The following is a 27,349-nucleotide window of genomic DNA, read 5'->3' on the forward strand; positions in this document are numbered from 1 at the left end:
CTATTAACTTGGGCACTGGGATTCTAGCCAGGAAGGCAATGCTAGACAGCACGCAGGAGTCAAGGGACAGGTAGACGCCTTGCAAGAGTGCAACACGCTGCGCTGCTTGGAATTGGGGGGTTTCAAGAATCAATGAATTGCAGCAGCAGCTCATTGGCATGGGTGGCACTTCTTAGTCCAGTGTTAGGCTCGCTGGCGCTCAGACGGACAGAGGGATTATGGAGCAGCAGGGGTTGAGGTTCGCCCCTGCCTTTCCACAGTAAGACAGGCTTTTGTCTCACTTCTCTGCTTGTTTGGCCTTAAGGTCTGCACTTAATGAAGGGTCCCGACATGTGTCCAACACCTATCAAGCTTCTTTAAAACTGTAGCAGAAAGCCAGGCAGAAGGGGGCAAGGGTCTAGCTCTGCAGTTGAGTACGTCAGAGGCAGAAGATGCTTTAGGGATCATCTTGTTCTCTTTATGATAACAAAATTCCTTGTTCGGAGTTAGAAGAAATGGCTCCTTTGGTCAGGAGTAGTCAATAGTTGGCCTGTGGGTCAAATCCAGACCACCAGATGCTTTTGAATGGATCCTGAAAACTTTTTATTTACTCGCTATTACCATTTTTTACAATTATTTTCATTGGAGGCTGGTCCTTGGCTATGAAGTTTGGACCTTGATCAAAAATAAGTGACTACCTCTGCCCTAAGCGATCCTTTGCCATTGCCGCATGATCGCCTCAGGACTCGATGTTGGGGTATGGATAACTCCCCCTGTGGCTCTTGCGAATCTGTGTCTACAGAGTTGGGGTTGGAGCCTCTGTTACCCAGGCCCGGCCAAAGAGTTGGTGGGGCCCATGGTGGCATGTTGTGGCCAGGCAGCACAGAGCCCTAGGCAACCACCTTGCCCTAAGGCCAGGCCTGCCGTTACCCCAGGAAAGGATGGAAGAGAAAGTAGGGGAAAGGTAGCTTTAAGTCACCTTTGCATTGCCATAACCTAGACTCCTGTCTGGCCCCTGACAGACATTAGAGCAGCTGCTGCTCTGTCTTATATTTTGCTTCCCACAGCCGCCTAGCGGCCTTGAGAAGGAGAGACTGTGCCCCAGGCGTAACCCAATCAGCCCCCTATGCTAGGGGCTGGGAACAGTGCTGACCTAGAGCCCTTTCGACAACTCTACATCAGCCCAGGAGACAAATTGTATTTTCCAACCAATTCAACGCTACGCTACACTGCAAAGGCGGGGCATGCGAGGGAAGCACCCTATCACTGTACAGACCCAAATTAGTTCATTAACAAGGTGCCAGTCGAGGGCACTTAGGGGTGCCTAGCACAGTTGTCGGGTTTTGCAGGACAGATGAAATGTGTCGCTGGGCCCTGCCAACGGTTTCCTTTGTGCAGCCTCAGGGGATAGCGAGAGCACTGGTTTTGCCCACACCACCACCACAGCCTGCCTACTGAGGCGAGGAAGGTCGAAAAGGCCTGATCTTTTTGTGCAGGTGCCAGAACTGGAGAATGCAAAGGGCAACAGTTGCTGTTCAGGAAGAGGGAAAATCAACCTTTCCTCCCACCCCCTGGCATTGAAAAACAGGGCTCGAACTACTCAACATTTCTCAGGAGGCTCTGAGTCAACGGTGTCCGATACAGGACTCCATTGTCCCAGGCCAGCTTTCCCCGGCCTTTCCTCATGGGAGCAGTTTACCGGCCATAATACAGAAGAGGTCTGGCAAAGGGGGCTATCCGAAAGGAGATGTAATATGCTGTCTGGTGAGGGAGGGGGGGAGCAGAGGTTTTCAAAGCAGTCTCAGGGACTGAGACACTTCTGTTCATTTCAGCCTGTGGAAATCCCCCAGGCTGCAGAGAAAATCTTGCTCCACAAGGCTGCCTGAGGTGCTGTCCTCTTGCAGTGAATTTCCAGGGAGTCTTCTGCAGCCGGATATTCCCCTATCTGAGAGTTACTCTACTGCGGCAGGGCATAGCAAATGGGGTTGGGCCGGTGGGGGCCACCCTTTCCATTTCCTGCGAAGTCTCTGCCCCTGGGAGCCCTGGAGTTAACTGGCTTCCATGTGACAGGCTGAATGACACGTAGGCAGCCAACAAAAAATCAAATCTGTGTCCAACTCTCAGGTGTCACAGCCAGAATGGACCATTCTGACCATCTAGCCCAGTGGTTTTAAAACTTAAAGCCGTGATCCAGTACTGGGCGGTGGAGTATCGGGCACGGGGTTGCTGCAGGGGGATCAGGTGAGCGGTGGGGGTGCTAAGGCAGCTCCCTGCCTGTCTTGGCATCGCAGACTGCGCTGTGCCCCAGAAGCAACAGGCCCGGCTCCTAGGTGTCTGTGTGTGGGATGGGGGGGGTACACAGGGCTCCGTGCATTGCCCCTGCCCTGAGCACTAGCTTCACACTCCCACTGGCAGGGAACCTGCTGCTGGCTGCTTCTGGGGGCAGCATGGTCTGCAGTGCCAGGAGGGGCAGGAAGCTGCCTTAGCCCCCCTGCTGCACCCCTGACAGGGAGCTGCACAAGATAAGCTCCTCCTGCCCCAGCCCTGACACCCCCCAAAATCCCATCCTACACCTCAAAGCACTCATCCTTAGCCCCACCCTGAAGCCCACACTCTAAGTCAAATTTATATTGGATCCTGAGCATCAACAATTTTCATCAACTGAGTCATGAGAAAAACAGTTTGAAAACCACTGCTTGAGTCTGACCTCCATAGTCAAGGCCAGGGACATCACCCTCCATCCAGCCCCTATCTTGTGGTTGAGCTAGAGTTCCTCTCTTGCTGACTACTGTCTATGAAACTGATATAACAAAACAGGCATATCTACTTGGGAATTGTAAGACAGCGTTACAGGGGAATCAAGAGAGGAGCATGAGCTAACTCCAGTAAAGTGCAACCATCTCCTTGGCTTTCGTGATGCTGCAGCAGGGCCTTGCAGTGATAAAAGGGAGTCTGGGAACAGAAGAACTCTTGATGTGGCTTAGGCCTTTATTATTAGGCATATTACACTTACACCTAGCGGCTCCGCAGCAACCACGGCCACACTGTGCTAAGTGCTGCACCCAGCGGCGGATATAGGGCAGGGCGAGTGGGGCAGCTGCCCCGGGGCCTGCACTTCAATGGGCCCCATGCACGCACTACTACCTGTCGGCTGTGGCCGAGGCGCATGCGCAAAATTGTGCTGCCCCAGGCCCCGTGCTTCAATAGGTCCTGCGCCCTGGGCCCTGCAAAACTCTCATCCGCCCCTGGCTGCACCTACATTGAGGGCAGCTGCAGGAGGGAGCAGCACAGCTTTAGTGGTAATATTAAACCCGTGCCAAAAGCTGTGCAGACAAGCATTTTGGTCAGCCACAGGTTTCTTGCAATTTAGCTGAAGCTGACAGGGAACAGGTTTAAGCTGAGGCAAAGTGAGCTGCTCTGAAGCTGAAAGAAGAGCACCCGCACAAGGGCTGACACTGGTTTACTAGACAATACCACAGCAAGTGAGCATCCCAGCAAACCCGCTAACTAGCCACAACAAAGGGTGGGAGAGGAAGCAAGAGCACAGTGAAGGGAAGTGACTTGGGCAAGGTTATGCAGTAGCTCAGTGGCAGGAGCAGGTCTCCTGAGTCCCAGCCCAGTGTCCTAGCCATGAGGGGACACACTTTCCTCCTGGCTCCCCATCTCATCCACCACCCCCTTTAAACCAGACAGTTTATCCCTCTCAGGTTGCGAGGAAGCAAGAGCCGAATACCCCGGCTCTCTGCGCATCGGCATGTCAATGGCAGCTGCCCTGTTCTAGCATGAGGGAGCGCATCCCCCGTTAATCAGCATTTAATTAAAGGACATGCTGACATTTGGAAACTAGAAACAACTCTCCTGTGTGGGCTGCTTCACTCTGCCACTCGCCTTCTCTCTGAATCACTCCATGACGTTTTGCCAGATTAGGATGTGACTCTCCCTCCCCTTTTAAGAACACATTGAAAAGGAGATGGAAAGCCACCACCACTCACCACTCCCGGGCGCGAGAACGGTGCAGTGCCCTCGCTTTGGCAGGGGAGGGGAAGTGCTGCACTGCTTACCACTCCCTTGGCCATCTCTGCCAGAGAGCCTTGGAGGTGTCACCCAGCCAAAAGCTGCAGGAGAGCGCTCGTTGGTACCCTGCTGCCTCTTCTGTCCCCAATCGATACCCTGCAAGGTTTTTCGTCTGCCGGGGTTCCCGCTCCATTGGAACCTGCCTAGCTGGGCAGCCCAGTGCACAGAATGTGACCGTGCTGGGATTCCCTGCTGGATGGCCAATCCTGCCATTCCCACGAACCCCTCCAACTACAACCTTCACTGGGGTTCAAGGGAGAACCCCTCTCTAGCACCATTCACTCAGTGGGCAAGCGCTGACTGACACCTTCAGCCCCATGCACCAACCTTTCCCCTCTAGCCAGTCACATACTCCTCACGCTTCCACCATGACATCCCCAGACACCTGCCCTGGCAGCAAGAGGAGGAACAGGTCCTGTTTTGTTTTCACTAGAGCGGAGTCCAAGCTACAAAGGTCTGTTGCAAAGTTTGGGGCTGTTTGGAAGCAGGTTTTGGCTTGGCCCATTAGAAGGCAGGGGGCCAGCTCCACACCTCAGATCTGGATCTGACCTAGCTCACAACGCAGGCTTAGCAGCTGGTTCAGAGCCAGTTTAGACCCTTGGGCTCTTCCCTGACTCCACAGTCCCCCATCTCGTTTTCCTGTCTAAACCCAACATAGTCATCCTTGTTCTCAGGTCAGTCAATTGCCAACTTGAGACCTGGGTGCCTTGAGATTTAGCGGGTCTAGCACAAAAGCCACCTGTTCCGATTCTGGGCAGCGGGTAGCAGTGCCAGTGGTTCTAGGAACTTCCTTCGATCCCAGTCTATTTCCAATGACACAGCATTATGGCAATGCACTTAGAACCCACTGCCAGGAGACCCTGAGCAACCCCTCGTCTGAGACACTCTAGCCCTGGCTGCACTAGGGCCAGTGTAAACGGGCCCCTGACATTTTCACAACATTCTCACCTAGATCTTCTCTAAGCAGGCTGGTAAAAATGCCGGCAGCCTGTCTACACCAGGCTCCTGTTGTTGCTACAACTGGTAGGAAAATTTAGGTGCTACAGGCTTACACAAACAATTGGGTTCAGCATGGATGTCTTGGGGTTCAACCATGGGATGTAGGCAGCACCACCCACATTTTATTATTATTTATATGATAGTAAAACCCAGAAGCCTGGCCTGAGACAAGGGCCCCATTATGCTAGGTGCCATGCTGACATGTAGCTAGGCATGTGCCACACCTCAGGGAGCCTAAACAGGAACTGCAGAGGGTGGGAGGGAAACTGAGGCAGGGAAAGGGAACTTACCTGAGGTCACACGATTGCTTGGTGGTGAAGGCAGGAACGGAACGCAGGTCTCTGTCCTGACTCCCACCCCTGTGCACAGGACAGGGGAGAACTGTGTCAGAACCTCCCTGTGCTACCCACCTTTGCACATCCCCTCCCTCCCACTAACACCCCAGCCCCCTTTTTCTGTCCTTTCAACCTCCCCCTGGGCACACCTCGGCACTGCTGCCCTATCACACTCTCCCACTCACCGTCCACCAACAAGAGCTCCTCTTGCCTAGTGCACACTTGTGCACACGGCCCACGCTTGTGCACATGGCACACCCCCACTCAGCCCCCTTTTACACGCTCTCCTCTTGCTTCCCCACAGCTAGGCACAGATGGTACACGACTTGAGCCCCGGGGGATATCCTAGGTCACACGGGGGGAGAGGGGGGAGTGCAGCAGGGGCCCGTCACCAGGGGGGCTGGAACAATTTGTAAGTGGGGGGAGGGGCTGAGAGCCAGTGCCCCAAACCAGGGTTGGATGGAAGCCACCACAAGCCAGGGGGTGCAGCTGCAGCACCCCAACCTCCAGCCTCTCTGCCTGTGCGCCCCGCCCATCCCTGAGCTGCCCAGCCGGCTCTGACGCGCGCCCCGCTCAGCCAGGTGCTGCTGTGAAGCGGCTGAGGGCGCAGCCCCGGGAGAAGGGGCGCGGTGTGCGCGTGCATCCGTGCGGAGGGAGGCGGGTGAAGCGGAGCAGAATGTGTGAATGGCTGCGCGCACGTGCCGGGGCAGAGCTGTTGCGTGCACCCGGCCGCTGGGCGCGCGCGCATTTGCACGCCCGTGGGGGCAGGTTGCGCGCGCGCGCCCGGGGTGCAGCAGTGTGTGTGTGTGCACATGCACGCCTGGAGTGTGGGGCAGTCACGGGGACTAACCCCACCCCCAGATGGGAACGTGTATCCCGGGGCCGCAAGGGGGGCAAGGCGCACGGGGTTATAAACCCCATTTTGCAGAGAGGGGAACTGAGGCCGCCCATGGAGACTTCTTGAGGGCATTGGGAACGTAATCCGCACCCCACCTGCATTGGCTGAGAGGCCGCCTTTTCCCCGCCCCTTTGCCCACATACCTGTTACTGGGCCTGGAGATGCAGCTGCAGACACCCCTCACCCTGCCTCAGGTCCTTACTTGGAGCCAATGTCTTAGAGTTAAGCTGCCTGAATCCCAGTGCACCAGGGACCCCTGGAGCTTATCGCCCTTCTGTTCCCACCCCCACCCCCCGTCCTCCCGTCCCCACACGGCCTATTGTGCAGCAGCCACCCCTCTACTGTAGCTTCTGTAGTCTATCCAGTGTGTCTTTTGGAGGTTGAGGGGCAAATTTGGGGGCCTATTGAAATGTCCCCATCAGCTGGCCCCAGCTGCTACACCAATTGGATTGCAGAAGTCCAATCTCACTTTGCCCCATAATCTCCTTTGGTGTCACCAGGCAGCGGTCTAGGCACAACCTGAAAAGCCGTGCTTCTTGTGCCCTTTGAAGATGGGCAGTAGCAGGATAGTACATGGGGTCGAGAATCTAGCCCTATCTCTGGCATTAACCTACTGGGCAATTTTGCAACTCCTTTGCCTCTCCAGGCCTCAGTTTCCCCCATCTGTGAAATGGGGTTAATAAGAGTGATAGATTGTTGGTAGAGGCCTGGAATCAGGACTCTGATTCTGCTCCTGGTTCTGCCATTGACCTGTGGCGAGATGTAGGACATGTCATTTCACCTCTGTGCTTGAGCATCTCCATCCATAACAAGGGCCAACAACAGTTCACTGCTTCCCAGGTGCTGTATGCTTCAGTTCCCTGTTTGTAAATTGCTGGAAAGAGCTACACACACAAAGACCAATGTCCCAGCTGGAGTGTTTGTGCTCCTCTTCCTGCCACTGGACAGGCTGCTCACCTGTGTGTCACAGCCCCAATATACCTGCAGAAGATTCTCCTTTATCTTAGAGGCCAGGGGCATGTGCTTTAGAAGGATCTGAGATCTATCCCTGCCATTGCTGGGAAGGTCAAAGAGATCATGGAGTGCAGGGAACTCCTCGATAGTTACTGATTAAATATGATATGGGCTTGATCATATATAGGGTTGGAAGAGACCTCAGGAGACCTCAGGTCCAGTGACTAATTTCAGGGGGAGAAGGTAGGCAGAGATTGATGGATAAATACATCCTATCTCTTCCCTTTTATAAACCAAATATGAGCATAACAGCATCTGAGCATCCTCAGAGATGCCCCCTGCCTCCTGCACCTTCTGCTACTCTTGAAACTCGTCCAGCATTTTTATTTATATATTAGTCTATGCCACGGATGGTAAAATGCAAACAGCAGAGAAGGAGGACTAGGGAGGGAGGGGAACACTCTGCGCTCACTTCCCCTTAGCTGCTCATTTCAACCCTCTTTCGCGCAGAAATTACCCACATTAATCAAGAGTGAGAATGTGTGCAGCCCTGCAAATTTGGCAGCGCAGAATCAAATTCCATCAGTTGCAGCAAGCGGACGAGAGCTGGTGTCTCCACTGCGCATGGCCTAATAGAGCCGTTGACAGAGGAAATTGGATTTGAGAACTCCCCTAAATTAATCTCCACTCTTTTAAAAAAAATGCCTGGAGATCTTCATGACGAATGGGTGTTTGTAACGGAAACGGATGCAAACATCAGAACAGTATGGGCCTTCCCTTGTTACACCTCCCAGCACACATCTGCACAGAGAGGGAGAGTGACCCGAGTCACTAGCCTCTAGTGGTTTGCACAGAAGATGGTCAGTCAGGACATTTGGTTTCTAGCCCAGACTGTGTGAAGGATTTTATCTAGTCCTGGGCTCTGTTCTCAGCTCTGACACTGACTTGTCCTGTGCCCTTGGACAAGTCACTTAACTACTAAAGAACTACAGTGGTTCCCAACCTTTTGGGGCTGCCGGGTGCCTGGGGGGCGGGGCCACTCACGCGCCGGGCACCCGGGGGCGGGGCTGTGCATGAGGGCGGGGCCGCACATGGGGGTGGGGCCACCCTTACGCTGCGTGCCTGGTGCTGGCGCCACCCATGCGCCGTGCTGCCGGGGCCAGCGCTCTTCCTGTGCTGCACGCCCAGGGGTGAGGCTGCCCATACGCCATGTGCCCGGGGCCAGCACTGCTCCTGTGCTGCGCGCCCGGAGCCGGCCCAACCCTTGCGCTGTGCACCCGGGGACGGGGCTGCCCATATGCTGCACGCCCCGGGGTCGGCACTGCCCACGTGCCCAGGGGCGGGGCCGTCCCCAATCACTCAATGGGTGCACAGAAATGGCCCGGTGGGCGCCACGTTGGGGACCACTGAACTCAATATATTCATGGAGGATAGCCCCATCAAGGGCTATTGCCCATGATGGGCAGGGATGGTGTCACTAGCCTCTGTTTGGCAGGGGTTGGGAATGTGCCACAAGGGATGTATCACTTGATGATTCCCTGGTCTGTTCACTCCTTCTAGGGCACCTGGCATTGGCCACTGTCAGAGACAGGATATTGGGCTAGATGGACCTTTGGTCTGACCCAGTGTGGCCGTTCTTATTCTAGGTCTTGGTTTGTCCTGCTATATAATGGGCTAGAATAATAATTATCCCTGGGAGGTTGTTAGCGACCCATCTCTATGCTCAGGTGCTGAGACCCACATGTACACAGACACATTCAGTAAATGGGTACCTAGGCATAAGAGTCTTCGTTGCCCCTCTTCTGACTGCCTCCCCCTCCCCCCCCAGCTAGGGTGACCATATTTCCCTGTGTTGAATATGGGACCCCTGGTAAAATTACTCGTGTTCAGGTGACTTCAGCAGCAATCAGAATTGCACAGCATAAGCATTCAAGCGAACAGCAAGTCGACTGAGCCCGTGAAACATAGATTCTGCGTAGCTGGATTCTTTCTATTTGCCTTCTTATCTTTAAGGCTTTAGGGTTCATGGGGGAGAGAAACACACACACACGCCCGTACACCTCTCTCACATGGGGGTGACCGGCCAACCTGACTCCCTCCGGCCAGCACTCTCCATCCTCCTTGTCTGATTGGGCCCCCAGGACAGAGCCATCTCTCCTGGAACCTGGAGTTGTGTCTTCCTAAGGTAACACAGGATTGCTGGGGAAAGATATGGAAGAGCCGTGGGGCTGGGGGGACAGGAAGGGGCATAGCCAGAGATGAAAGTAAGCCCGTGTCCCCTGGTGTGCCACTCTGAGGAGGAAAAGCCAGCCCACTGAGGCTCTCCTGCTAAGCAGCAGGCAGCCAGGCAGGTGAAAGGAGCTGGCTGGGGCACTCCTCCCACCTGTCCAGGGCTATCTCAGCCCCGAGCCCTCTCTCCAGGGCACCCTTTAGGGAGGGCAGAAGGGTTACAGCTGCTTGTACCGGGATACTGCTACTCTTGTTCCACTCTCAGGGAGTGAGGGGAATGTGCACAGTTTGCTGCATTCCTCTCACTCCCAGCTGCCAAGGGGAGGGGCAGAGGAATAATTCACACAAGCTGTGCGTGTTCCCTTCGCTCCCTGAGAGTTAGGGAAAGGGGAGCAGCTGCATCCTGGTATGCCTGTTTGCAGCCTCCCCCCTACCCCCCAATAGCACCCTTGCCCCTCCCCTTTTCTCCCTATCCCACACTCACCCCGAGCCCTGCTCTCCACTCTCAAACCTGACTCCTGCACCTTCCATATTCCCACCCCCTGCCCTGAGCCCCCTCATCTAAACTCTTTCCCTGAGCCCCCACCTCCCACCCCCAGCCCTCTGCCCCTCCCACTCCACTCCACACTAAAATTTCTTACAGGGACAGTCGTATTGCACCCTCCCCCTCCTCTTGCCCTGAGCTCTGCTGAGGCGGGTGCGATAGGACAGTACCTGTAAAAAAGTGAATTGTTTTCATCCCTAGGCAGCAAGAAGGGACTCATGTAAAGGGGTGATGCATTAGCAGCAAAGGCAACAAACAATTGGATACCCTCTGGCAGCTGCTCACACTCACCAGCCACCGCTGCTCGCAGCAGAGTCAGTGCCAGCCGGAAACGGGACGAGGGCACATGCCTCAGTGCATGTAAAATTTATTCCGCACACGGGTGGAAAAGGATAGAGGGAAGATGGCCAGTGACTAGTATGGATCATTCAAAATCATGTCACCGCCACCATCATGTAATAACTGGTCGTTACCAATGAATAACCCAGGGAATAAGCAATCCCAGGAAAGTTTGCCTCCTCCCTGCTGGCTTTAGTGGGCAGCAGCGCCCCCAGTTCCTGGCAGGGGGTGGTTTGCAAGCTAGCGTTGCCCTTGTCCCTGTGCCGGGAGCTGCAGGCAGGTGGGTTGCTTTAGCTCATTGGACACTGCCGCAGTCTGGATGGATGGCCAGGCTGCCCAGGAACACCAGGCATTATCTAGGAAGAGCTAGCAGCTGATAAGCCTCAGCGCAGCTTCCATTAAGAAGGATGACAGAACCGCTGAGCGGCCCCTGACAGGTGGGCGCTTATCAGGCTCCTGGCCTGCACGCACCAAGGAGCCAGGATGCAGACGCCTGGTGCTTTAACGGTGGTGGTGCTGCTGCTCAGAGGTGATTGCTACTTCATTGGCTTATTTTTAGCAGCCTGGCTGGGAGTAAGATGGATGGGTTTTGTCTGGGGTGAGACTTTTGCCTGCAATTGGAAGCCAGATGTATGGGTTGGAGTGGGGGAGGCGGGGGCAGCTCACACTCTGTGCCTCTTAAACATACTCCACCAAATCTGGAGTCATCCTGTTGGCTTCCGTGGCATGAGGCTGTTTTACAGCGGTTGGGCACCTGTCCCGTTTTGGGGTTGGAGAAGGAAGAGGTGAGGCATGTCAGCTCAGAGGTTCTCCAGCTGATCCCTCCGGAAACAGACAAGAAAGAGCCTAAGAAATCCAGGGGGATGCTTACATTCCAAAACAAAAGCTGCACATAGTGATCGAAAGAGCGCAATCCCCAGCTCATGATCTGTACCAGCTATGGAGCAGAGGACAGAGACAGACAGTAAGACAAAGCTTGGAGAAGGAGAAGCAATGGGCCATTTGTATACCAGCTGGCTCAGTTCAGTGGAGGTAGCCTGGTCCCTGGGGTAGAGCACTGGATAGGGTGTCAGGAGTTCTGGGCTCTGTTCATTTCTTCTACTAATCTGCCAAATAACCTTGCTCAAGTCACTTACTTCTGTTTCTCCTCCGCCACCTTTGTCTGCCATGGAGTGTGTATCTCCGGAGGGCAGGCATGTCTTTGGATATGGATGGCCCTTCGCTCCTGGCCCCTGGGCTTGGGTGGGGTCACTAGGGATATGTCTACACTACATGGCTCCGTCGACGGAGCCATGTAGTGTAGACATACCCTAGGTGTGAAGATATGTTGCAGAAAGTGGGTATTTCAGATGGGTGGTTTGGGGAGCTTTCAGATGAGCTGAAGCCGGTTGTATTGGGCACAGGGGGCCGTGGGGATGAAATACGTCAACGAAAACAGGGGAGTGGGTCTTATGGGGAGGCACTAAGTGGGACTTAAGGGGAGAACCATGTTCCATTCCCTGCTTGGCCCAAGGGACCCTCTGGGACCTTCATGTGAGTTACTTCTCCTTGTGTGCCAGCCCCCCATCTGTAACTCTGGGATCATCATCTTTTCTTTGTCAGTAGTGAACTCTTGGGGAGGGGACTGTCTCCTCCTGTGTGCATGTGCATCTCCTAGCGCACCAGAACCCTGGTCTCTAGACTCCCCTGTCATAAATAACCAATATGATAGCTAGAACATTGCTCACACTGCTGGTTTTAACTAACCCTGTATCCAAACAGCCCCCAAGGCCTCCTATTTGCTAGGGGAAATCAGACTGGCTCCCTTGGGCACTCTCTTTTTTCTTGGATTCATCACACCTGGAATCAGCTTGGTCACTCTGCTGAGCTCAACAGCTGTAAACAAAAGACCAGAAAGAGCAAAGTCAAGGAAGAACAATAAAACCACAGTCACTTCTCAGGGTCCCCAGGGAGTGCAGAATTAAAGTGGAGCTACGCAGGGATGAATTGATTCAGGAAGGTTGCTGTTGAGTAATTACATTCAATGAGAGGCTGCCAATACAGTTTGCTATCAGTTGTCACTTTATATCAAGTCTAATGGTTCTGAGCGTGCAGGTTCCTTGTCAGAGGGAATTGTGGTGTGTGATTATTCAAATGGAGAATAGCAGGAGCATGGAGAGAAGCAAGCAAGTACAGGTTGAACCTCTCTAGTCCGGCACCCTCGGGACTTGACCGAAGCCGAACCGGAGAATTTGCCGAACTATTGTCCAGCAGCGTCACCAACTGCTTCCTGCAGCATTCTTCCAGGCTGCCTGATTATTAAACAAAAAGGAGAGGCTTGTTGTACTAGCACCTAGGATCGCAGCCTCCCGTTACACCGGTGTAACTCTGTCACTGCACTGGTTTCTGCGGAGTTACTTGGGTTTTACATTGCTGTAACAATTGGCTTGTCTAGCACACTCAGGATCTGATTGGAAGCCCACGGAAGTCAGGGGGAAAAAATTCCCATTGATTTCAACAGGCCCTAAATGTTCAAAGCACTTTACAAACTACAACTAATTAAGCCTCCTAATATCCCTGTGAGATAAAGCATTATCCAGTGGCTCCCTTTGTAACCCGGCCACCAGGGCAAAAGTCTAGGAAGGGGTGAACCCCTTTGCACCACACACCCCTGCAAACTCCTGTAACTCAGAAAGGCATCCCCACCCTCTTCTCCATCATTTTTTAGCCAAGCCCAAGCCTTCCAAGCAGTTGAAAGCAGCCTGCGTGTCTTTGCTTCACATCCAGCCGCACCGGATGATTGAATCTTGACCTTTATGGCTCAGGTTTATTAACTCCCTGTCCCTCTACGTGAGGATTGAGCATGCAGAGACACAGAGGAGACAAAGAGAATTTCCTGTGCACAGCCAAGGATTGTGGTGAGCTGAAATTTGCGTCGTAGAAGAATAATTCCAGGCTGGGTTAATGCCGGAGTGTGTCTGTCGCTACAGCTGAGCAAATAATGGGCAGCTCACAATTTATTCTATGAATGTGCGCCCAGAGTTTTAGAAAGGAGCGCTGAACCTAGCAACTCCTTTTTGCAGGACAACAGCAGCTACTGGTTATCTCGCATTTTTGGACATTCCAGCCAGAACTTAATGGAGGTGTCTAAATGGAAGCTGAACACTTCTGATAACCTAGCCCAATATCTGCATGTCGACAGATCAGGATTTCCCCCAAATGTATTTGTTGTTTGCATTTATTCAATGAATATCCAATTAGACTGTGTTTACCTAACGGTTCTGTAGGAGAATATTAGTGTTCTGAACTGTGCTGGGTAGTTGCAACCAGTCAGATGAGCCATTCAGTGTGGCTTTCTGTTTCCTGCCTGGAGAAACTTCTGTGATTTGGGTATGCAATTTGCTTTAGGTGTTTGTGGAAAGCGAATACCAAGGTGCTAAGGTACTATGGTAATTGGGCGAGGGAGAAGGAAAGAAAGAAAGAAAGCTAATGAAAAATGTAAATGAACATTTGCAGACTATGTTTTGCAATAGCTTTATCCACCCCTAAATCACAGATCTTCTTGCTGGAAAGGAAAAAGCAAGGGTTCTGTGTGTGTGTGTGTGTGTGTGTGTGTGTCTGTCTGTCTGAGACAGACAGACACACACACACACACACACACACACACACACACACACACACCCAAAGGATTGAGTGGAAGTTTTTCTGTGGGTTCAGCCACCCCTCCCTCTCTACCTGCACCTCCAGAGGTAGAGGCTGCCTGATAAAGCATGACGGGAGACCAGCAGTCTGCAAAGTCTGCAGGGGGATATTGATTAGTTTTACAGTGTAAACTGACAGAGCCTATTTGGATGATGTAATGAAGACAGATGATCCTGGCCCCTTGCTGCTCAGCTTCAGGGAGGGAGGAAAATCATAAATCGGATGCTGGAGATATACAATATTGCTCTCCCTGTTTTGCCCCCATTCCTCATCTAGTCTCCTTCTCTCTGCCTGTCTCAATTCCTCTTTCAGTTCCTTTCTTTCTCCCTTATTCCCCTTCTCTCCACCCCTTACTGTCTCATCTAGGTCAGTATGTTCTATAGAGCCTCTCATTGTTGTGTCTGGTCTCCCGACTGGCAAAGGGGTTCAGCTCACACTGCTTTATTCTCCTCTGGGGGCTGGGTCCTGATGCCCTCACTCACATGCAGAGCCCCAGTGAAGTCAAGGCATGCTGGTACATGCTGCAGGTTTGGGGCGCATCTCTCTCTGTTCCTGAGGGATCTCAATACCCTTTTCACCAGGGACCAAGGCCAGCTCTACTTAAATGAGGCACAACTCTGAGAGTAGACAGTTGGGAACTATGCCTGCTCATAGTCAGACCCACCTCATCTTCCAGCTGGCCCTTTCCCTTTTGTTCCATCTCATTCCCTTCTCTCATTTGCCCTCTCACCTTCTCCTGCTCCGCTTCAGTTGCCTGGCACATTATTTCTTATGTTCCCCAATATCAGGAGTTTAATTAAGCATTTCCTTTTCCCCTGTGGTTTATAGAAAGCCATCTCCTCTCCTGTACCTCAGGGGTCCTGCTAATGAAAAGACAACCCAGCAGTCAATACGTGCCTATAGGCTAGCCTAATGCGCTACAAAAATCACCTTTGCCCATGTGTATAGGGGCGCACGTTAAATAAGGAGCATTGCTCAGAAAACCAATACCAGGGAGCTCTCTGCACTGTATTCAAGCACAACACTTTATCCTGGGTGTCCATTAATTCCAGGTTTTAGAAGCTGATGAGTTCTTTTCACAGGATGATTTGACTGTTTTAAAGACTAGTGGTTGGGGGTTTCTTCCCCAGTGCTGACCAGTTCTACATAATAAAATCCAATCTTGCGGTATTGCATACCTCAAATGTTCAAACAGCATATGTCAGTCCCGTAAAAACATGAGAGTGGCTTAAAATTCTCCCAATATTTAAAAAGAAGAAAATGCATTTTTGGGTTCTTTTAGTTTTTGACCCTTTAGGACATCATACTTTCAAGCTTTTCTGCCCAACCATGAAGACTGGGAATTTACTTTTAAAATTATTTTAATGTGGGATTTCCCTATAATTGCAGAACTATAAGGACTGGGGCTTTCAGAAATGCACCAAATATCACAAGACTTAAGGTAAAATCACAAGAATTGGTGAGAATGTTAAAATAACAAGTCTCAGAGCAAAAACAACAAGGAGTCCTGTGGCACCTTAAAGACTAAGGCCGTGTCTCCACTTGCTGGAGGATTGAAGCTCTGGCGATCGATATTCCAGGGTTTGACTTAGCGGGTCTAGTAAAGACCCACTAAATCAAGCGCTGAGGGCACTCCCTTCGGCACGGATACTCCTTGCTATCATGAGGAATAAGGGAAGTTGACGGGAACGTTTTTCCTGTCAATCCGCCGCTGTGGAGATGGTGCCAAGCTTTGCTTAAGGTATGTTGACTTCAGCTGCGTTATTTACATAGCTGGAGTTGTGTACTTTAAGCCAGCCTGCCCCCTGCAGTGTAGACATGGCCTTATAGATTTACTAGAGCATACGCTTACATGGGCTGCAGCACACTTGGTTAGATGCATGAAACGTCCATGAAAGATTTCATGAATCTGACAAAGCGAACTGCAGCCCACGAAAGCTGATGCCCTAATAAATTTTGAAAGTTCTGTAAAGTGCCACAGAACTCCCCATTGTTTTTGTTAGTTTTGGATTTGATAGGATGTTGTTATTCTATCACAAGACCGATTATCTCTCACACCGACTTTCATAGATGTTACGGGCAGAAAGGATTCCTGCGATCATCCAGGCTGACGTCCTGGATAACCCACACCAGAAGATTTTGTGTAGTAATTCCTGCACCAAACCCAATAACTTGTGGGTGAGCGAGAGCATGTCTTTCAGAAACACATCCCATCCTGATGGGAAGACTTAAAATGAAGAGGAATTCACCACATCTTTTGGAAAGGTGTTCTGATGGGTGGTGTTAAAAAAATTACACCAGTGACGCCTGATTCACTGGGTATTGCTCATCTTAAAATCATGAAGCCCTCAGGATGTGGAGGGAATCATTCAAATTTTACAAAATCTAGGGGAAATTGCTTTCCAAATAACATGTGGCACCATCCCCAACTCACAACAGCCAAGCAGAAAGGCGCTCATGTCCATTTGGAAATCCATGGCAAAATAATTGTTTCTTTCTGGGCTAATGGAGCTAATTTCATAAATGGAGCCATCTACTGCCATCACTGTATGTGGAGTGCTGCCAGTGATGTTAATGAGAGTGGTAGGAAAGGACAGAAGGTCCTATGCGGCTCACCCACTAGGGAGAAAATAAATCTAAAAATAGGACACTCCAGGTAACATCGATAGCTATTATTGGATGCAAATGTGTGGCAATCACAGCAGTGAATCTCTTTAGAACTGGCAGAAAACTCATGCAGAATAGTAGCAATCCACAAGCGTGCAATCAATTGCAAGAATATTTTTCTGGCTTTTCTAAGCCCTGCCAGAACATCATTCCTTAAATTTAAAGTGTAGCCTCTCCCTAGGGCAGGGCTACTCAACACGCGGCCAGTGGGCTGCATGCGACCCATGGCGCATTTGTTTGTGGCCCGCAGGTGGGAGCCAAAACAAAAAAGTAGTCAATATAATGGTCTTCTGTTGATATGTGTTTTAAATTCTGTTGATATGTAGTTAAATTCCTGGATTGTCATTGTTCATTAAAAGTGCTGTCATATGGGTGAAAATCGGATAAATATTTGCATTTTATTAATATCAGCAGGTCTGACTTTCATTGGACCTGTGTATTGTCTAGTCTTGCCTTAATCTTTGTATTCATGCCCATCAGTGTGAAAGAAGCTATTTGCATATATATGTGCATATATATTTGCATGGATATGCAACCACACTGAAGTTGCGGCCCTCGGCATGTGCTGTGAGTATCATCGTGGTCCCCGGGGCCTCCAAAGGTGAGTCGCCCTGCTCTAGGATATCTGGGGTCTGAATCTTCAGGGGGTAGCCGAGTTAATCTGTTAGGGTATGTCTACACTAGCTCGTTAATTTGAGCTAGGTAGGCAAATGAGACGACCGGAGTTGCAAATGAAGCTTTATTTGCATGTTCCCCTCTGGTCGCCATTTTGAAATTTCAGTAGTCCGAACTCACTGCCGCGCGGCTACACGGTTAATCCTTAGTTCGAATTAACATTCCACGAGGAGTAACAGTTAATTCGAACTAAGAACTTAGTTCGAATTAATGTGTCACTGCCGCGTGTAGCCACGCGGCAGTGAGTTCGGGCTAGTGAAATTTCAAAATGGCGACCGGACGGGAACATGCAAATAAAGCCCAGGATATTTAAATCCCAGACTTCATTTGCAACTCCGGTCGCCTCATTTGCCTACCTAGCTCGAATTAACGAGCTAGTGTAGACATACCCTTACAGAAAAAAACAGCAAGCAAATGGTCTGGTAGCACTTTATAGACTAACAAAACATGTAGCTGGTATCATGAGTTTTTGTGGGCACAAGATGGCATTGACTTGGTGCCTACTTGAAAGCCAGTTTTAGAGGGTCTTTTTCAGGTAGGCTATTGAGTTTGGTGAGAGTTTGCCTGTTGAAGGGCACTTGGTCACAGCTGAATAAGGAACATGGGATGGGATCCTTTGTGAGTTACGTTTTTAAATGAAAGCAAGATCCCGTCATTCTGACTCTGGGAGTGGCCTCGTTTATTTCAGTGGGAGTGTGTTGTGACACAACATGTGTGAGTGGGATCAGACTGTAAGCCTGAGTGATCAATTAGTCTCTAATTGGTTGTCAATTTGCAAACTGCATTGGGCCAAACTGTGACCCCTTCCTTACTTGTGCGACCCGTTCTTCACCTGTGTAAAGCCAATGGTGTTACTCTTATGCATTGCTGCTTCCCAATGTCAGGGAAACATTCACAGGCTAGCTCTGCTATATTAAAGGCATTGTTTCCAACTCATGCTGTCTTCCAACATCAGTCAGTCTATCATTTCTGGCTCTGGCAATCTTGTGCATCATGGGCAAAGCAAACACCTCCTGTATCTGGCAGGCCAAGCGGATGACTATTTCCACAAGCTTGACCCTCCTAGCAAATCATTTCTTGGTGGCAGTTCACTTACAGGAAAAATATAAGCAAATCTTACATGACATGTTTATTTTTGCCATCTCTTCATTAGCTCAGAGCAAAAATCCTGCCAAGTAGCATTGTGGGAAATATGCAAATTAAGGACATCGAAACAATTAAAAAAACCCACAAGTGAGGACAATGCCAAAGCTAAATTGAAACAAAAGACAGGACTATGCAGCACTTTAAAGACTAACAAGATGGTTTATTAGGCGATGAGCTTTCGTGGGCCAGACCCACTTCCTCAGATCAAATTGTGGAAGAAAATTGGCATGACCATATATACCAAAGGGATACAATCAAAAAAAAAGTGAACACAGCTAAAATCTGATTTGTCAATTTTATAACTGAGGGGGGATGTTAATGTCTATGAGATAATGATATTAGGGGTGATAACTGGGGAAGCTATCTTTGTAATTGCTAAGCTAAATTGGTGCATGAAGATGGCACAGCTCTCATGTTGTTACTGGTTTGGGGTTATATAGCTCTTCTATCTTTCTATCTATCTATCTATCTAGTCTGATTTTATACTGCAGCCCATCAGTATAGTGTCTGAACACCTACGTAAAATTGATTAGAAATAGCAAAGTCCCTAGTGGACTCCATAGATTCTTTGGCATTTTTCTCTTTCCATAGCATTCTCATATACTCATTGCTTGCATGCCACCCTGACTTCTTCTCCCTCCGGCTTTGGACTCAGTGAAGCTGATTGGAGTCAGATCCAGTCTGATGTTCACTGGCTACTGAAAGCTCTAAAATCAGTTTTAATTGTCAGGCTTGCTAGATAGCATTGAGACAGGTAGCAGCATCCCCTGCTTGAATCTATCTACTGGCTTTTTCACTCCCTCTGCATTAACTTCAAGCAGGTATTACTCTTCCACTTCCTAAGCTCTCCCAGGCTCTATCGTCCTAAGCCAGGGGTGGGCAATAAAATGGCGGAGGTTCCCCAGGGTTGGTCCCTGGTGGGCCACTGCTGCTCTATTAACCGCGATTGCAGCTCCCATTGATTGCAGTTTCTGGCCAATGGGAGGTGCGGGAAGTGGCGTGGACTGCGACATCACTTCCTACAGCTCCCATTGACTGGGAGTGGCCATTGGGAGCTGCAATCGCCCCTACCTGTGGAGGCACAGGTAAATATAATGACGGCAGCCTGCTGAGCCTATCCCCGTGGAACCAGATCCGGCACACAGGCTGATATTTGCCTACCCCTGTCCTAACCCCACCTCCTGCTATCTATGGTTTTGTATGGACTGGTCACCACACTGTGGGACAGCTGCTGGAACTAGAGATGCTGGGGAGGCAGCCGCATCCCCTAGCATGAAGTGATCCCCATTATATCCAGGGTTTACAGTTTGGTTCAGTGGCTTTCAGGCCCCCCGCCCCTATACAAATTGTTCTAGCACCTGCACACTGTGGGGATATCTACATTGAAATAAGAGGTATGATCAAAATCCAGGTAGCTTTAATTGAGCTAGCACTGCTGAACATGACAATGAAGATGCAGTGAACAGACCCAGATGCGGGCTAGGATCACAAGTACATATTCAGGGTATGGGGAGGTGTGTGCAGCCCCCACTGAAGACTGCATCACTGCATTCCCTGTCATTTTTAGCTTCACTCGCTAGATTAGCATGGGTATGTCTCCATTTAGTGTTCCCTGCAAGCTTTTCACTTGGGCGGCCACCCAGGAGAGAGTCTGATTAGCAGAATGTCCACAGCTGGCAGCATGTATTCCTGCTGGTGGTGCACATCTGCACGTGCCTCAGTGCATGCAATAAAATTTATTCCACACACAGATGGAAAAAAAATTAGCGGGAACATTGGCTGCAATCACACAATGCAGTCATACCCTGAGGGCATAGCAAGGGCCTTCCAGCTCCTCCTGGGCATCACAAATAGGCACTGAAAAAAAATCCTTTCTGTAACCTTGTTGACATTAGAGGGTTTATGGCAGGGTTGAATTGAACACGTAGGCTATGTCTGCACAGCAGCATTTATTTCAATATAATGTTGAGCTGGAAGGCTTACTATTCCAACTCCTGTAACCCTCATTTCACGAGGAATAAGGGAAGTGGAAGGAAGTGTGCTCTTCCTCCAACTTCCTGCTGTGTAGACAGTGCCAAAATCCGAAATAAGCTTTTTGGTAGCTCAAGTTGTGTTGCTTATTTCGGCTTTAGCCCTGCTGTGGAGACATACCCTTAGATACTCTCCAAATCTAAAAGACCAGTTAGGTCCTGTCTAGTCCAGTGCTGGATTGTTTCTTGTGCTACACTGTCTAGCATATGCCCCAGCCTAGTGTGAAATGGCCCAAGGAAATGAGGCCTGTGCTATTCCCTTCGTGAGACTGTCCGCAGGCTAACAGAACTCACTGTCTGAGCAGCGTAGTACAATCCCCTTTAGAAGCCCACAATGGAAAAGTGGATGATTCTTTGTATCTGGGATAATGTCTGATAATGAATTCAGCAGTGTAATTAAGAGTAGAATCTGGCCTGCTCTGTAGGTTTTAATGCTGAATAAATACATATTTAATAATCAGTCATTACATTCAGACCATCCAGGACTGGCTTTATGATAGTAAAGTGAATGCAGAATCGATAGCAAAATGAAATGATGGCAAAATGAAACCAAACCCAAACTGGTTTGCCTTTGCAAAACTTTATAGCACTGGATACATGGGGAGGGGTGTTGTGGTGTCTCCCAGGGTGGGGCTAGAATGCATCACCCTCAGCTCAACCAGTGAATGCCCTAACCCTTGAGCCATGCAGGAACACCTCCATGCTGCCTTCAGGGCATCCCTTATCTCTTCAGGTCATCCCTCATCTTGTTTGTTGGCGGCCTGGTGGCTTCCAGGGTGGGACTTTATTTTATTTTAGTATTTTATTTCCTTTTGTTTGAAGAAACAAAACCAGGATGTGTATTTAATTCTGTCTGAACCCAGTAGTCTCAAGGTAAGGCCTGGGAAGAGTTCCAGTTGGGTCCATAAAACCTGAAAATCAAGCCATGTTTGGAGCCAGGATGTCTTCCTGATGGGTATAACGGAGGTAGAACTACAAGTTCAAAAGAGATCTAGATAAATTCACGGAGGTTAGGTCCATCAATGGCTATGAGACAGGATGGGCAGGAATGGTGTCCCTAGCCTCTGTTTGCCAGAGGCTGGAAATGGGCGACGGGATGGATCCCTTAATGATTCCCTGTTCTGTTCATTTCCCCTGGGACATCTGGCATTGGCCACTGTCAGAGATAGGACACTAGGCTGGATGGACCTTTGGGCTAACCCAGTGTGACAGGGTGCCTGCCCTGCACTGGGCCTTTATGCCCAAGGCTCAGGCCCCGAGCCTGAGGGAAGCTGGAAGACCAGCTGAGATGGTTAGGCTAATGAGCCCAGCTGCCAGCTATAAAAGGAGAGGCCCAGTTGCTGGAAGGGGGAGTGCAGGGCTGACTGCAGAGGCAGCAAGAGCTCCTGGGAGGGATACAGCTGCAGGAGACAGACTGGAGAGGGAAGCTCTCCCTCAGCAGTTGCCGGGGGCTCCAGGAGAGGCCTGGAGGAAGGCAGAGGCGAGTTGGTGCCCCCTGGAGACTACCTGCCGAGGGGATGCCGGCCTGGAGATCGCAGCCAGCTGGGCAAGGCCAGGTAGGAAGTGGCCCTCTTGGCCCGAGAGCCTCGGTGGGTTTCGGCTAGCTAGCCCCACCGAGGGAGTGACCCTATACCCGGTCGCTCACAGGGCCCTGGGCTGGGACCCGGTTGAGTAGGGTGGGCCCGGGTCCCCCTACCGGGGGGGTGCCCAGCTACGATGAGAATCCATTTGTGGACTTGGCCTGTTTAAAGGGCCAGTATAAACTGCTGTGAAGCCGATGATGAGCAACCCATACAGACTGTAACTGGCCCTGAGATGGGCCATGTGAAGACAGTCAGGGGGCACTGAGGTTACTGGGGGGGTGTGCGCCCTGTGACACCCAGTATGTCTGGTCTTATGTTCTTAAGTAATGTTGATGGAAGAAAGATTTGCAGGGCTGCATGTGGAGAGGAGAACAGTCATTTCTGTAGAAAGCTAATTTCCAAGCAATTCTTGGAATTAGAAAAAATGAAGTTTCCCAATCCCATTTGTTTTGCGCAGACTATTGGTAAGAAAGGCTCCTAGGAAGCCAGAAAACAGTGGGAGAAATACACTTCCATCCTCACTCTGATGATTACATTCATCTGAGAAAGGATGCTGCCTCCGATTTAGAACTATGTCGGCTATTTTTCATTTCCCTGCCTGTTGAAATCAGAATTTAGAGCACTGTGATTTGTTTTTTCCCGAGCCAGTTCTCCCCCCCCCCCCATTTGTCTTGCTATAAAGGGGAAGGAAAAAACCCAAAAAACAAAGAGAAGGATTATAGTGAGAGAGAGGGAGTGAGGATGGGGGGGCAGAGAGAGAGAGAGAGCAAGCAAATGAATTATCTGCTTCTTTCCCTTGAATGATTTAGGGTCTTAATTGAGCTTTCTAACTGGGTGGAATGCACAGATCTGCATGGAGCCCTGGCAGAAGGTAACAGTGTGAGATTGTGCAGAGAATGCAAAGATCTCATCATAACATCATTGGTGCAGAAGTGTTCCCTGCTCCCTGGCCCAATGAGGAATGAGCAAGAGATGGAGGATAATTTATTCAATAACCTCACATTCAGGTTGCAGGCTCCCATCCACAGCCCGTGTGGGAGGGAGGTCTCTTCATATCTCCTCTTCTACCCACCTCCCTCCCGCCCCGCTACCACGCACACACACTCATACACATCCATACAATTCCCTTACAATTAGGAAGACACCTATTCAGCACGGCTCTTATTGCTGGGCTTTTGTTCCTTCTCGTCTTGGCTGGCAAAGCTATTCCCTCTGTAAGTCTGTGTTCAGTGCTCAGTGGTTTGTTAGGTTGCTTTTCATAATCTCTTCCAAAGCATTCCAGTTCCACTGAAGTCCTGAAATTGCAGGAAGGAGAGGGGGGAAAAAAAGAAGGAAAGTAAGACAGCATTTTCTCTTCCTTTCTTTGTTAAAAGTCTTGCATCGGGGAAGTGTGTGTGTGCGCGTGTGAGAGAGGAATGGTGAAGGGAGTGTCTATCTATCTATCTACTGCATGGGCAATATGTATGTTCATGTGCATGTATACGGCGCCAATTAAAAAAAATTAAGTTCTTTATCTGTTTTTTGTCAAGCATTGTGTGTGTGTGTGTATGCAGTCATATTACATACTGTGCATGCAATTTACGTATCTACTTGAAATACTGATGTGTACACACACACATTATCTGCTGCAATAAAAGTTCTTTTTTGTTTTATTCAGGTACCAATGAAATGCACCTATGTATGTAAACTTGAGTGTGTATATATCTACCTATGTGTGTATATATATAATACATATTCATATACACTGCACTGTGCACCATGCATGTGGTTTTATGAAATTCTAATGCCAATGCATGTGTGCGGTCAGCTAAATTAAATAGAAATTCTTTCTGTTTTAGTCAAGAATCAAAAGAGCATCTGCGGGAAAGTGTTTGAACATGCGTGTGTGTGTGTATATCTATTGACACATTATATACTGTATATGAGATGCATATTCAGGTGTATATATGTGAGCAGCTACAATATAAGTTTTTCATCAGTTGTAGTCAAGTATCGTGCATGCGTGAATGTTTGTTGTATGCACATAAATGCACACTGTGTACTGTATGCGAAATACAACTAATGCATATGTTCATGTATATGTGTTCAGCTAAAATAGGTGTAAGTTGTTGTATCTGTTTCAGTCTGTATCAATCTTGGTTGCAGGCAGAGAGGAAAGATGAAACTCTCTGATTAGTTCAGAAGTATATTTTTCCCTAGGAGTGTGAACTGATGGATGAAAGCTTAAAATTGTGAGTGAATGAGTGTGTTTTGCTGGGCATCCTTACGCCCTTTAAGAAAAAAATTGTTAGTGGGATAGCTGGAGACCATTGTTGCCGCAAGAAATGTCCCTAAGAAATCCTTGTTCTTTATCTGAAAGCTTAACAGTTCAAATACTAGTGCTAAAAAAAGAAACCCTTTGTGTGTGAGTCTCTGGATTTCCTACAATGAGGCAATCCCTAGTTTAAAAGACAAAAAAAGAAAAACCCAGAGAAAGATTATAAGTGTATTTATTAATCAGATTGGTCGTGGTGATTTCTGCACAAGGAAAGGGAAATAATTCCTTTAAAACAGGAATTACCTTGATTTCATTGTCATTTCGTTTCTGCTGTTACTTTGTATGTGCCTGTACATTTACACCTAAGTGGTCCTGCATATTGACTTCCGATGGCTGGGCTGGTCCAAAACGGCTAAGAGGTCTCCCGTGGTTTGTGCATTGATGTGGGTGCTCATGCTAAAGAGACTCTGTGTGCATGGTCTGGGTTAGCCCTTTGAGGAGAATAATTTTTCTCTACTGGAAGCTACAGCAGAGGCAACAAGGAGGGAGACAGAGGGAGAGAAAGACAAAGGGAATGAAAGAGAGGAAAAACCCCTGAATTGAGACTTGTAAGTAGTGACTTAAAAAATAACCCCCATTAAGGACACAAACTGAGAACTGTGCACCCTGTGCATTTAATAGGTGGCAAGGCAGGTCAGGAAGCAGGGTGCGTTCTTAGTGAATTCTCAGGGCATCTGCAAAGTCTCCAGGGAAGAGAAAGAGGTGGCAATTTGGGACCTGTTCCTGCTCCCTTGGTTTCTCTGGGAGCAGGAGCCAGCTTTGTCTTTGTCCATTCCCCCCAACCCCAAGGAGCTGTGAATTTGCTCTCCTGAAGGAAAGGTAACTGGAGATGCGGCTGCCTTCCGCAGACGCGGGGAATGAAAGTCCTGCCGAGAAGCACAAGCTTCTTCATAGGTCCCCATTGTTCCCTCCCCAATACCGCGCTGGTCAGCGAGCACCAAGTCCTGACCATCGGGCTGGCCCTTGAGTCCACATGGAGCCGTTGCATCTCCATGTCCTTCTCCCCGGTCTCCTCGCAGAGGGGGAATTTCCAATGCATGTTTCGCTTGCTGCCCAACCCAGAACGAAGCAGGCACTGATCCTCGGTTGAGCTGGGGAGGATGGCATGAAGTTAAAGCCAACCCAGCCTTTAGCTAAGCCTACATCAGTCAGATATTGCCTTCCGAGCTCTGATGCCAGGGAGATGGGTACATTAGAAGTCCCTCAATTAGAGAGCAGATCCAGACATAGCACAGAGAACAACTGCTCTGAGCTCTCTTGGGAGAGACTTCTCCTCTTACCGGTACTGATGGACATCAGGAACAATGCTCCCTATAGTTTTTTCCACTCATGAACAAAATTTATTCTGTACATATGTGCACTGAGGCATGTGTAGATGTGCACCACCAGTAAAAACACATTCTGCCAGCTGTGGGTGCTCTCTAAACAAATAGGTGGCATTTGAATCTTTCCTGGGTGGCTGCCCAAGCACACAGCTTACAGGGAACACTGGTCAGGAGTGACCCTAGCCAAGTCTGTGGGCCAAGTGCCCCCATTACTGACACTGCTGTACATCTGGAGGAGCTGCATTGCAGGCGGTGGAGATTCCTAGATGTGAAACAGAAGTGGGAAAAGAAGTGTGTCCTTCACCTCCAAAGGGATGGAACTAACTCAAAGCTGAGGGACGGGTAGGTCATCCCTACCACTAGCTGCCCTGCAGTTTAAGGGATCTCAAGTAGGACCAGAAATACCGCAGTGAGCTCTCATCTAAGAGGGAGCTGTGATTTCTGGCAGGGACCTTCATGTCCCCAAAGGGGGGAGCCATGCACACATGGGGTGGGGGTGTCTCAGAGTAGGAGAACTGCTCCTTCGGGATCAGGGGAGAGAGAACAGATGTATGGGATCTACCAGAAAAGGTACATCTGGGTAAGAGGGTCCATGCCATTTCTAAATGCAGAGACCATTGTTCCCGCGGGAAAAGAGTCTTCAGCAGACTTCATCCCCTCCACTCCACCTCCTCCCCAGCAACCCTCTTCCCAAGGGGATGGGGAGAAGCAGCCGCTCCCACCCTTCCATAATCCTCTCCGGAAAACCTAATGAATGCATCCATCCCGCCATTCACCCATGTAATCCATCATCTGGCAAAAGTGTCGCTCATGCTGCTGCAGCGGTGGGCCTTATTTTCACAGAGGTGCCAGCTGGGCCGAGGCTGGGATTCTTATAGGTGTGTGGGGTGAGGCTCTAATATCGGGGTGTGGCTGCTTCCTTGCCTGTCATATCTTCTCCTCCTTCACCAGAGACCTCTGCTGATACAAGCAGCCACCTCTCTCTTTCCAGCACCGCCTGGAGGAGTGCCTTTGTGCACTGGCTGAAGACAGACCCCCACCTGGACCACAGTGACGTAAGTCACTTGGGCTAGCCAATGTACCTGCATTGAGAAATATCTCTGTGCGGACAGCATTGAGCATGATACACTGAGCACCAATGGTCTCTCTAATCTTTTCCATCCATGTGCAGATTTTTTCCCACTCATGTGCAGAATAATTTTATGTGCACTGAGGCATGTGCAAAGGTGCACCACCAGTGAAAACAAAACCTAGCTGGGGGTGCTCTGCTCATCAGCTGGGCAGCATCTGAAGCTCTCCTGAGTGGCCGTACAAGCACAACGCTTACAGGGAACACCGCTGTGCACCCATATTAGCTCTTAAAGGGTCTTCCCTCCTCTGCCCTCTACTTCTCTCCCAGGTGCATTTCCTTTGGGTGGGAATGTTCAGGAGTGGTTCCAAACTTTGAGGCTCACTCCTGGATTCTTTCACTCTCTCTTTCTCCTCTCAGGGTAGGGTTCCAGCAAAACCACAGGTGCTACAAAGCATTAGGTGCAGTCGTGGTGTCATAGGGCTCATGGCACTGGCAAGGTGGA

General features: G+C 49.9%; 2 protein-coding genes across 3 annotated transcripts in view; one reads left to right on the forward strand and one right to left on the reverse strand.

The window, feature by feature from the left end:
• Positions 1–5,411, reverse strand: part of CDK18 (cyclin dependent kinase 18) — a 115,897-nt gene extending 110,486 nt beyond the window's left edge. The window contains exon 1 of the mRNA XM_075910460.1: positions 5,343–5,411. The gene's annotated coding sequence lies outside the window, so the exon portion shown is untranslated. The remainder of the gene's footprint in view (positions 1–5,342) is intronic.
• Positions 1–27,349, forward strand: part of LOC102457818 (uncharacterized) — a 63,089-nt gene that overhangs the window by 559 nt on the left and 35,181 nt on the right. The window lies entirely within an intron of this gene.

Source organism: Pelodiscus sinensis, chromosome 27 (assembly GCF_049634645.1).
Source record: "Pelodiscus sinensis isolate JC-2024 chromosome 27, ASM4963464v1, whole genome shotgun sequence".
Classification (NCBI taxonomy): Eukaryota; Metazoa; Chordata; order Testudines; family Trionychidae; genus Pelodiscus; species Pelodiscus sinensis.